This window comes from Stegodyphus dumicola, chromosome 11 (genome assembly GCF_044657685.1).
Source record: "Stegodyphus dumicola isolate Sdum_Otavi_A_Nest chromosome 11, ASM4465768v1".
Classification (NCBI taxonomy): Eukaryota; Metazoa; Arthropoda; class Arachnida; order Araneae; family Eresidae; genus Stegodyphus; species Stegodyphus dumicola.
In genome coordinates, this window is record NC_140778.1 from 167,093,204 (window position 1) to 167,105,277 (window position 12,074).

Below are 12,074 nucleotides of genomic sequence, written 5' to 3' on the forward strand. Positions count from 1 at the left end.
ATGAAAAATTGAAAGTGAATTCATCACGCCAGAGAATTCTGCATCGCTTCTCGGCCTTTTGGCTAAGATCAAAGTGTAGTAAATCGGTCGAGTTGCCGATACTTTTTCATCTTTTTTGGTCACTTCTTACTGTTTTTACAGGTAGACTGGTGGCTAAAGATGTTTCCTGTTTCTAGGCCTCGCCCACCGCCGAGGCCCCGCCCACCGCCTGGAGTTCGGAGCCCTGGAAGACGCTCACCGCCTCCTGAAGACAGTTTTGGAGTCCTGGATGCCGGAGCAGGTTCCCATACGGTGCATGGAGTCCCTGGAGACGTTCCTGTTGTAGCTGTTGACCGTGGAGTGCCTGCCGTTCCCGCTGGAGGTCCTGTTGCTGGATCCATTGGAACCTGTTCCCGTGCTGTTCATGGAGTCCCTGGAGCAGCTGTTGACCATGGAGTGCCCGCCGTTCCCGCTGGAGCTATCCCTGGATCCAATGGAGTCGTCCCTCTTGCTCCGGGATCAGCCGCTGATGCTTCCCAAGCCATCCCTGGATCTATTGGAGCCTCTCCTGGTGCGCCTGATGCAGAAGCTGAGGCCCCCGGATTGTCTGAGGCCATTCCTGCCTACCCTGGAGCTTCTGAAGACATCCCTGTGACGGCCGGAGCCTTCCCGGTTGCATCTGTCCCTGGATTGATCCAATCCGTTCCGGCTACTTCCCAAGTCGCCGCTGCAGACCATGGATCCTCCGATGGAAACTCTTGTGTCGTCGCTGGATCTGCCGGAGCTATTCCTGCCCTTGGAGCGAGTGCCTCTCCCGAAATTGCCACTGGAGGTTCCAGAGCTGTTCCTGCATCTTCTAGTGCCACTGCTCATCCTGGAGTCGCCGCTGTGGTCCCTAGTGCCACGCCTTGCCTGCCCGGAGCCGGCTCGTCTGCCAGGAGTGTGCCCACCTACTACTACGGGAGTATCGCCACTAGTGAAGCCACGCCCACCGGGTCGTCCTCCTTGCCCAGACACGTGCCAGCTTTCGTTACACCCTCTGGACCGCCCCTTTCCAAAGGTGGACACTTACGCCAACTGTTGGATAGAATTCAAGCCAAGACTTCTGGCTGCACACCGCTCCTACCTGTGGTCACTTGTCAACCTAGTGAACGAAGGACACCAGAGGGTTCATCACTCGCCAAGTCTGCTCACACGTCCTCCTCTGCCAAGGACACGCCCACCACACCCCAGTCTACATTCGCATGCTACGTCTGCGGATTGGAGTGTACGAGCAGAAGGGGCCTCAGAAGGCATACAAGGACGCACGTGCAGGAGAAAGACAGTCAGCTCCACCCACCTCCTGACAGAAGGGTAGCTGCGAGCATTCCTGGGTCATTGATCTCGCCCGTATGTCATCATACACGGGCTCGGACGGCGACTGGTCATGCCTGCTCATCGAACACACTCACGATCTCACCCCCACGCACTTACGCTGAAGCTCTTTCTTCGCCATCCATGAGAGAGAGTTCTGCTCATCCTGCTTCAACCGGTCCTCTCTGCGCAGTGATCACCTCCACCGCGGGGACGGAGTCTCTGACGTCCAACGTACCTGCTAAATCCAAGGTGTTTCCTGCGGAGAACACAAGGAACTTGCTGCCACCTTCGAAGACGTCAATCCCGTCGACACCATACTTCACCCTCCCGGCCAGGAATTCTACTCCCACCGTCATACCTGGACCAAAGACTAATGCTTCCACACCTCAACTGGCGTTTGCCGTCACCTGCCCGGATAGTGGTTGCTCCTGCCTGAATAAGAAACAGCTGCGGTCCCATCGTCACCTCCGTCACAGACAGGCTCCGCCTCCCACCTCTCCTGGAGACGATGACTTTACTTCCTCAACTCCTGAGACACTGACTGACGCCGCTTCTTCACCGCCCGCTGCTCCTGCACCAGGCCCCGTCCACACGGACTGCACTGCCTCTGGCTCAACAGACGCTGCTCCTCAACCTGCTTTAACTGCCACTGTCCCGGTGACCACTTCGCCTAGTAAAGACCTACCTGGTGAATCCGATGTCGCACCTCAAGTACCCTGCCAGACACGCTTGGATACTACCTCCAGCGCTGGAGACACGACTGATGCGGACGTCCTCATCCTATGCCTCACTCCCTCAGAAAGGACTGATCTGCTCTCTACTGAATTGCCCGCACCAGACAGCAATGTAATACGCTCACATGCTGCTACGACTTCTACTGAGCAAATTGCACCTGGCCCACGTCCTAGCAGGCCATTGCAGAACCTGTCAGTGAGGGAGCCTTTGCCTATGCCCACTCATGTGGAGAATCATGAGTCCTGCTCAGAGACATCCTGCCGACGTGACTCTATTGTCCATCTACTCTTCCCGATGCAAGACACACTCCACTGCACCGAAAGGGACTGCCATAGGACATTCCATTCGAAACGCTGGACCCAACTCCGCCACTCGCTCTGCAGACACCTCTTGTACACACATGGCATAGATGTTGCTAGCACTCGGAACTGGTGTGCACACTGCCTATTGCCCATCGCCGTTAAGGTCTCGACCCATCAATGCTTTAGAGACCGGCCCGTAGTCGTCGAATCGGGCATTCAACATCGTTGGAGATGTACCCAGTGCGACTTCTCATGCCAAACACGGGGTGGATTCCTTAACCACCAAGCACGCCACCGACGTGAACGGCAGCGCTTACTCCAGCCACCTCTAGTGACGCCTCTCCTTCCCTCCACCTCGGCAAGACGACAGGCACGGACTGCACGATTCCGTACATCTCGCCAAGATGATGCTAGAACTGATGGACCTTCCACTGCCTACCAATCGACAAGTGCAACAGACCCTAATACCTTGCCCTATCAAGAGGATGCCGCACCTCCAGGAACAGACATGAGGACTACCCCACAGGTTGATGCGCCTTTGACTGACAATCTGGGAACCAACCCTTCCTTTGAAGAACACTCCCCGGAGCCGTCCTTCCCGGATTCGCCTTCACCTACCGGTCCTACAGTTACACCCGACTCACCGGTTACAGAAGCCGTATCGGATGATGCCGAGAGATCTCCACTGCGTGGTGTAGAAATACAAGTCACGTCCCCCCTTGAACACTTCGTAGAACGACTGGAAGAGTTTTCCGACCCGATGACCACTGAGCAGTGGGATGCCTTTTCCACGTTACTTGACGAGATCTTGATGGCCGCCGCGAGTGCAGTTCGTCTTCCTCCCGCTAGCGAGGATGTAACTGGAAACAACAACAATTCCGCCAAGATACGTGATGACCCAAAGTTGCTCCAGAAACTCTACCGTCGTAACCGACGCAGAGCGGTCCGACTGATTTGCGGGGATGATTCACAGAGATGCCCAATTGGAAGACAGGATATACAAGATCACTTTGCTGCTGCCCTATGCAACAACCGAGTTGACACCTCAGTGTACACCTCACCATCCCCTCTCCCCAGAGAACTTGACCTCTCTCCATTTTCTCCTGCAGAGATCGCAAGGAAACTCTATTCAGCTGAAAACTCGGCACCCGGACACGATCGACTCTCATACAACCATTGGAAGGCCGTTGATCCGGACTGTACAGTACTCGCAGCCATCTTCAACATCTGCTTGAAAGCTAGGAAAGTCCCTGCAGCTTGGAAAGACTCTCGTACTATCCTGTTACCCAAAGGGGGTGACCCGCATAACATCAAAAACTGGCGTCCTATCTCGCTGAGTGTTACGATTGCCAAGCTGTTCTGTGGTTGCCTGGCACGACGGTTCACTTCTTGGCTCATCGACAACTGCATCCTCTCCCCGTCACAGAAGGGATTTCTACCCTTCGACGGGGTGTTTGAAAATAACTTCGTTGTTCAGCAGAGAATCCAGCTAGCACGGACCAGCCAATCTGACACCTGCCTGGCGTCATTGGACCTATCCAATGCCTTCGGATCCGTGCCCCACGATGCAATTTTTGCTGCGCTTCGAGCCTCTGGAGTTGGGAATCATTTCACCGAGCTGATACAGGAGCTGTACACGGATGCGTCCACACGCGTCTTCACAGAGGAAGGCCCCACGGATCCAATTCCAATTGACATCGGCGTACGTCAGGGTTGCCCCCTAAGTGGGCTGTTGTTCAACTTGACCATCAACCCGATACTTGTCGCAGTCCAAGGGCAAAGTCCTCTACACCGCATACTGGCGTATGCCGACGACCTACTGCTACTCGCGCCCTCCCCTGCGGAGCTGCAAACTCAACTCAATCTGACGCACAACCTGGTTGGAAAGCTTGGCCTCTACATCAACCCCAGAAAATGCTTCTCCCTACATATCTCCGGAGCTCGCCCAACGGGTGTCCGCCACTCTCAGTTCTCGATCGACGGCACTGCCATCAGGTGTCTTCGTGAGGGTGAAGGTGAGGAATTTTTGGGGAAACCAATTGGATTCAACCAACCACCGGACATCGAGGCACTCAATACTTACCTACAGAAATGCGAGATGATCCTGAATTCGCCACTTGCTCCCTGGCAGCGCATTGACGCGCTCAAATCCTTTGTGTTTCCATCAATGGATTTTGATATGAAGACGGCCCGGTTGAAGAAAACCGACTGGGCAAAGATTGACTCACATGTGCGCCCGCTACTAAAGAGGACTCTCAACCTACCTCCCGAGGCGGCAAATGAATATCTTTACGGCGCGAAGGAATCTGCATGCTTTGGTATCCCGCTGGCTGCCGAAAGCTCAGATATAGCAAGGATTGACAGCGCTTTCAAGTTGCTCACTTCATTGGACCCTGGGATACAACAGCTCGCTTGGGAGGACCTTACGCGACTTGTAAGTGGACGACTGAAAAGGGTTCCTTCCTTCTCTGAGATTGCAGCTTTCCTTTCGGGATGTGACGAAGACTTTCCCAGGAGCACCTCCAACCCAATTTCATCAGTTTGGTCCGCGGCCAGAAGCGCAGCCCGTCGCCTAAAAGTCACGTGGACAATTTCTGACGACCACACTGTGGAGATCTCTCATGACGGTACCACCATAACAGCCGGCAAGCGACGCCTTGTATTCCGCACCCTGCGGAATGCCATCAAGAAATCCCGCGCAGAGAAACTCATCACTTATCCCAACCAGGGCAAGGCGATGGAATGCGCAGCGGCTGCCAAAGCAAGCTCTCACATTTTCCGGAACGGGGCATTTACACGATTCGCCGACTGGCGATTTATACATCGTGCAAGGCTAAACCTCGTCCCCCTGAACGGTGTTCGTCGCAATGTGAATGGCTCCCGTGGCTGCAGAAGATGCAACTTTGAGCTCGAGACCCTCCCGCATGTCCTCTGCCACTGCATGAGATACAGCCGTCTCTACCAAGCGAGGCACAATGCAGTGGTAGAGAGGATTAAAAAGGCAGCCAGTGGAAGGTGGCAGCTCCTCTCCGAGAACCGGCCAGTCAGAGGACTCCCGCTACGCCCGGACATCATACTAACAAGAGACAACGCATGCCTCATCCTAGACATAACAGTTGCTTTTGACAACCGTCGGTCTTCATTTGATGCTGCTCGCCGAGAGAAGATGAACAAGTACCGTCCGCTAATCGAAGCACTGAAGTCTACATACAACGATGTGCGCGTAGAAGCAATTGTAATCGGAGCACTAGGATCATGGGATCCAAACAACGATAAAGTTCTCAGCAGGATCTGCAGCAGGAAGTACGCATCACTTATGCGAAAGCTCATCGTAAGTGAAACAATAAGTAAATCAAGGGATATCTATGTGGAGCATCTCACGGACGTCAGACAGGAGAACTGGTAAATTTAACATGGACTCACTGAACTATCCGATTAAGTGTTCACAAAGTACAAACCCCCGAAATATGTAAGTAGAAAGAAAAACCTAGTATGTTGTACATAAGTGCTTGGTTCTGAAAATAGTTGTTGTACATATCTGCTTCGCTCTGTAAATAATTGTAAATAGAAAATTAATGTATAATAGAATTGTAAAATGATATTTCTGCCACGCAAATATCATTCTTCTGTAAAGTGGCCAAAAATATTGTTCAATAAAAAACATCTGTTCTTATCAGCTTAATATCTGATACGACGTCGACATGACGTCAAGATATTAAACTAATTTTTGCAGATAGGCTTGTGGTTAGGAATTTATTCCGCCCTCGCCACGGGTTGGCCTGCTATGGCACTACTTGCAGGATACGGCCCACAATATATCCAAAAAGCAGAAACTTCACTCACCCACTGCATCCTCAGGAAAACGTCCTTTTAAAATGGCCCCTTCAAATTTCAGAAAACCGAAGGTCTGACAACATCATACCTTTGTACGAGTGTGCGGCGACCTGCCTTTTTTTAACTTGCTATTGCTCGGGCCCCTCGTTCTTTTCCTCGGAATGGGAACATTCTGGAGCCTCGGGTTTAACCCTCGTTCTTTTCAGCGTCAAGTTCTGGTTTCTGTAAATACGAAGTTTTATTCGTATTTACAGAAATCCCATAAAATCCACATTTTTTTCCCCATACTGTTAACAACTTACTCATTCTGTCTGACTGATTGAAGGAAGATCGGCCTCGAAATATCACTCAAATTTCATTTGCAGTAACATTTTTGTCTCATTTCATGTAAGTTTGAGAGAATTCCTATTCACATTTGCCAGATCTTTCCCACTACAGCGCGCGTATACACATTGCTTCTTTCAACACACGAGCCTTTTTATTGTAAATAACTCTCAAAAGGGTGTAAAATGTTTGTAGGCACACTGCAGCAACAAAGATTTTTCTGTCTGTTTCCTAATGTTTTGTTTGTTTTGTTTGTATCTGTATGATTTCTAAACGCCAGCTAATTGTAATGGTCTACAATTATTGTTAAGGATTGTTGTATTTATGTTTTTATTCATTCATTCATTTATTTTGTTGGCACATTAATATTAACAAACGGGAAAATGCCAATAGATGGCTGCACTATGCAGGAAGCAGTTTATTCTGAGTTTTGAGATGGCTTGCCCGCCACTAGTGTGGAAGTGTAGAATACAAAGTAATCATTAATTGTAAATTAAAAAGTACTGTTTTATTGTACATATTACAAATGAATTTGTAAAGTGTTTTTTGTAATTTTTCTGTTTGTTTAATTGTTTTAAGTTCCTAATATTTCACTCTGTGTTTTCAAGTGCAACGTTTGAACTGAAGAGAGAGAGAGAGTATCTCTGAGTTGGAAACCATGTGCTGGACTGTGCATGTCGAGTTTGTGTCAATCAAACTCTGGCATTATGTAATGCAGTTTTGGCTGATAAATTTTACTGTCTCAATATTTGTTTAATCACAAAAAACAATTTCTTCCCAAGCATGGGCATTCGATAACTCCAGGAATATTTATTTATTTATTTTTGGTTTTGCTATTTTTATTGCCTTTGTAATTACATTTGTTTTATATTCACCTGCAGTGAAGAATGAGATTTTTCGGAGGAGGAAGCTACTCCAGAGAAATGAACACTTTCATGAATATTTCATTGTCCTCTTTTCCCATCTGAAAAAAAATTGAGAAAATACGAGAATATTATGTTGCATGGTGCATAAGCTTATAAAAGCTGGAGGAAAACACCGGAATTCAGTTGTTTACTTACTGCTGTTATTGACTGTAGCGATTTCGCGTTGAGATCGGATTAACTTTTTCTACTTTGAATTTTGTTCCGGCCAACGTTTCCGTAAAACGTCCAATATAACTACTGTTAAGTTATTGCGATATTGTAGAAATATCTGTGAGGATATTTCAGCATTGTGGTTCATTTGCTGTAGTAAGAATAAAATTTGCAATTGAATCTTGAATGAAATGAACTTTTGACGTCCTTGGCTTTTTAAAACTAGCCCCGCCCAAGGAGGAGGGGACTGACGCCTCCAGAATGGGAACATTAGAAAGGACCGCAAAATGATCCACTTGACTAGACAGAAATTGGTCATCCTTGTACGCCTCTTTTTTTGTAACACAGGAGGAGGATGAAATAACGACATATCATAAAAACCCCCCAAGCAGCACTCGCTAACCTGAGTCTTCTGCACCCCCTTCTCCCCCTGCACGAATGCTCAGGACTTTTGAAATATGAAAAATTGAAAGTGAATTCATCACGCCAGAGAATTCTGCATCGCTTCTCGGCCTTTTGGCTAAGATCAAAGTGTAGTATCTGTTCTTATCAGCTTAATCTGACGTCTTATTTTGTTCTTTTTTCAGATTTCCAGACACTATGCTGATGGAATAGTTTACTCGTCTGGTGGACGGAGCTGAAAGCGGAGTCGAGGTGGATCCTACGTAAGTTTTGCTTTCTTTCTCTCTCTCCCTCCCCTCCCATTGACGCTTGATGGTTCGAATACGTTCTTTACTTGCGTTCAATGGGGCCTTTTCACCTGTGATCGTGCAGGTTGCCTGTGAGCGAGCAGGTTCTTTCCCGTCTACACTGATTATACTGCTTGCAGTATATTTTGGTGCTGGGCGGGGCCTAACTTTTTCTTCTCCCTTCTTACTGCTTCGGTGTAATCGGAGCACTAGGATCATGGGATCCAAACAACGATAAAGTTCTCAGCAGGATCTGCAGCAGGAAGTACGCATCACTTATGCGAAAGCTCATCGTAAGTGAAACAATAAGTAAATCAAGGGATATCTATGTGGAGCATCTCACGGACGTCAGACAGGAGAACTGGTAAATTTAACATGGACTCACTGAACTATCCGATTAAGTGTTCACAAAGTACAAACCCCCGAAATATGTAAGTAGAAAGAAAAACCTAGTATGTTGTACATAAGTGCTTGGTTCTGAAAATAGTTGTTGTACATATCTGCTTCGCTCTGTAAATAATTGTAAATAGAAAATTAATGTATAATAGAATTGTAAAATGATATTTCTGCCACGCAAATATCATTCTTCTGTAAAGTGGCCAAAAATATTGTTCAATAAAAAACATCTGTTCTTATCAGCTTAATATCTGATACGACGTCGACATGACGTCAAGATATTAAACTAATTTTTGCAGATAGGCTTGTGGTTAGGAATTTATTCCGCCCTCGCCACGGGTTGGCCTGCTATGGCACTACTTGCAGGATACGGCCCACAATATATCCAAAAAGCAGAAACTTCACTCACCCACTGCATCCTCAGGAAAACGTCCTTTTAAAATGGCCCCTTCAAATTTCAGAAAACCGAAGGTCTGACAACATCATACCTTTGTACGAGTGTGCGGCGACCTGCATTTTTTTAACTTGCTATTGCTCGGGCCCCTCGTTCTTTTCCTCGGAATGGGAACATTCTGGAGCCTCGGGTTTAACCCTCGTTCTTTTCAGTGTCAAGTTCTGGTTTCTGTAAATACGAAGTTTTATTCGTATTTACAGAAATCCCATAAAATCCACATTTTTTTCCCCATACTGTTAACAACTTACTCATTCTGTCTGACTGATTGAAGGAAGATCGGCCTCGAAATATCACTCAAATTTCATTTGCAGTAACATTTTTGTCTCATTTCATGTAAGTTTGAGAGAATTCCTATTCACATTTGCCAGATCTTTCCCACTACAGCGCGCGTATACACATTGCTTCTTTCAACACACGAGCCTTTTTATTGTAAATAACTCTCAAAAGGGTGTAAAATGTTTGTAGGCACACTGCAGCAACAAAGATTTTTCTGTCTGTTTCCTAATGTTTTGTTTGTCTCTGTATGATTTCTAAACGCCAGCTAATTGTAATGGTCTACAATTATTGTTAAGGATTGTTGTATTTATGTTTTTATTCATTCATTCATTTATTTTGTTGGCACATTAATATTAACAAACGGGAAAATGCCAATACATGGCTGCACTATGCAGGAAGCAGTTTATTCTGAGTTTTGAGATGGCTTGCCCGCCACTAGTGTGGAAGTGTAGAATACAAAGTAATCATTAATTGTAAATTAAAAAGTACTGTTTTATTGTACATATTACAAATGAATTTGTAAAGTGTTTTTTGTAATTTTTCTGTTTGTTTAATTGTTTTAAGTTCCTAATATTTCACTCTGTGTTTTCAAGTGCAACGTTTGAACTGAAGAGAGAGAGAGAGAGTATCTCTGAGTTGGAAACCATGTGCTGGACTGTGCATGTCGAGTTTGTGTCAATCAAACTCTGGCATTATGTAATGCAGTTTTGGCTGATAAATTTTACTGTCTCAATATTTGTTTAATCACAAAAAACAATTTCTTCCCAAGCATGGGCATTCGATAACTCCAGGAATATTTATTTATTTATTTTTGGTTTTGCTATTTTTATTGCCTTTGTAATTACATTTGTTTTATATTCACCTGCAGTGAAGAATGAGATTTTTCGGAGGAGGAAGCTACTCCAGAGAAATGAACACTTTCATGAATATTTCATTGTCCTCTTTTCCCATCTGAAAAAAAATTGAGAAAATACGAGAATATTATGTTGCATGGTGCATAAGCTTATAAAAGCTGGAGGAAAACACCGGAATTCAGTTGTTTACTTACTGCTGTTATTGACTGTAGCGATTTCGCGTTGAGATCGGATTAACTTTTTCTACTTTGAATTTTGTTCCGGCCAACGTTTCCGTAAAACGTCCAATATAACTACTGTTAAGTTATTGCGATATTGTAGAAATATCTGTGAGGATATTTCAGCATTGTGGTTCATTTGCTGTAGTAAGAATAAAATTTGCAATTGAATCTTGAATGAAATGAACTTTTGACGTCCTTGGCTTTTTAAAACTAGCCCCGCCCAAGGAGGAGGGGACTGACGCCTCCAGAATGGGAACATTAGAAAGGACCGCAAAATGATCCACTTGACTAGACAGAAATTGGTCATCCTTGTACGCCTCTTTTTTTGTAACACAGGAGGAGGATGAAATAACGACATATCATAAAAACCCCCCAAGCAGCACTCGCTAACCTGAGTCTTCTGCACCCCCTTCTCCCCCTGCACGAATGCTCAGGACTTTTGAAATATGAAAAATTGAAAGTGAATTCATCACGCCAGAGAATTCTGCATCGCTTCTCGGCCTTTTGGCTAAGATCAAAGTGTAGTATCTGTTCTTATCAGCTTAATCTGACGTCTTATTTTGTTCTTTTTTCAGATTTCCAGACACTATGCTGATGGAATAGTTTACTCGTCTGGTGGACGGAGCTGAAAGCGGAGTCGAGGTGGATCCTACGTAAGTTTTGCTTTCTTTCTCTCTCTCCCTCCCCTCCCATTGACGCTTGATGGTTCGAATACGTTCTTTACTTGCGTTCAATGGGGCCTTTTCACCTGTGATCGTGCAGGTTGCCTGTGAGCGAGCAGGTTCTTTCCCGTCTACACTGATTATACTGCTTGCAGTATATTTTGGTGCTGGGCGGGGCCTAACTTTTTCTTCTCCCTTCTTACTGCTTCGGCTGTTTTTCAGTCGTCCCTAGTGAGAAATGGTTTCTTTTCTGTCTTCTCGCTTTTCATTTCAGAAATACTCCGTTTACGGTGTCTTTTCTGTTTTGATAAGCCCTGAAACTTCCTTTCCGCTGCCTCACTCGTCCGGGTGGGCGTGGCTTCGACTTTACTCTCTCCCTACTTTTCCTTCCTTCTTCTTTTGCTCTTTCCCTCGTTTTCCTCCTTCTTCTTTGGCTCTTCCCTCCTTTTCTTTTCCTCGTTCTTATCTTCCTTTCTTGGGTCCACCAAAAGCCCCAATTGAAGCTCCCCCCGCTGCCTCACTTTGATCTTGCCAATTGGATAATTTGCTAGTTACTTGTGTTACTGTTTCTTTAGTTTTTTCAGCTATGTCTGATGCTGCGTCAGCGCATCAGATCATTTTGCCAGAGAGGCCGCCTCGCCTTCCTTCTCCGACTACTCCTGGTCTCCCTCCGATGCCAGCTGTCCTTGGTGGACTGCCACAGAGTGCTGGATGCCCCGATGGATCGCTGGACACGACGCCACGCAGACCTCTGAGCCATTTGCCCGCTTCTGGTCACTCCTCCGTGATGACAACGCGGTCTGGTAGTCTTCACCCTGCTCCTGCTCCACGTCGCCACATCTCTGCCGCTGCTGTTCCCTCTGGTCCTCCTCTGCTGAGAAGTGGTTTCCTGTGCCAGATGCTCTCCATCATCTCT

General features: G+C 46.7%; 5 pseudogenes; all 5 read left to right on the plus strand.

Annotated features, from left to right (window-relative positions):
• Positions 1-42: 42 nt before the first annotated feature.
• Positions 43-192, plus strand: LOC146994600 (U2 spliceosomal RNA; annotated as a pseudogene).
• Positions 193-6,015: 5,823 nt separating this feature from the next.
• Positions 6,016-6,189, plus strand: LOC146994601 (U2 spliceosomal RNA; annotated as a pseudogene).
• Positions 6,190-8,106: 1,917 nt separating this feature from the next.
• LOC146994602 (U2 spliceosomal RNA) lies at positions 8,107-8,208 on the plus strand (annotated as a pseudogene).
• A 692-nt stretch (positions 8,209-8,900) lies between these two features.
• On the plus strand, positions 8,901-9,074 carry LOC146994603 (U2 spliceosomal RNA; annotated as a pseudogene).
• Positions 9,075-10,984: 1,910 nt separating this feature from the next.
• Positions 10,985-11,086, plus strand: LOC146994604 (U2 spliceosomal RNA; annotated as a pseudogene).
• The last annotated feature ends 988 nt before the right edge of the window (positions 11,087-12,074 follow it).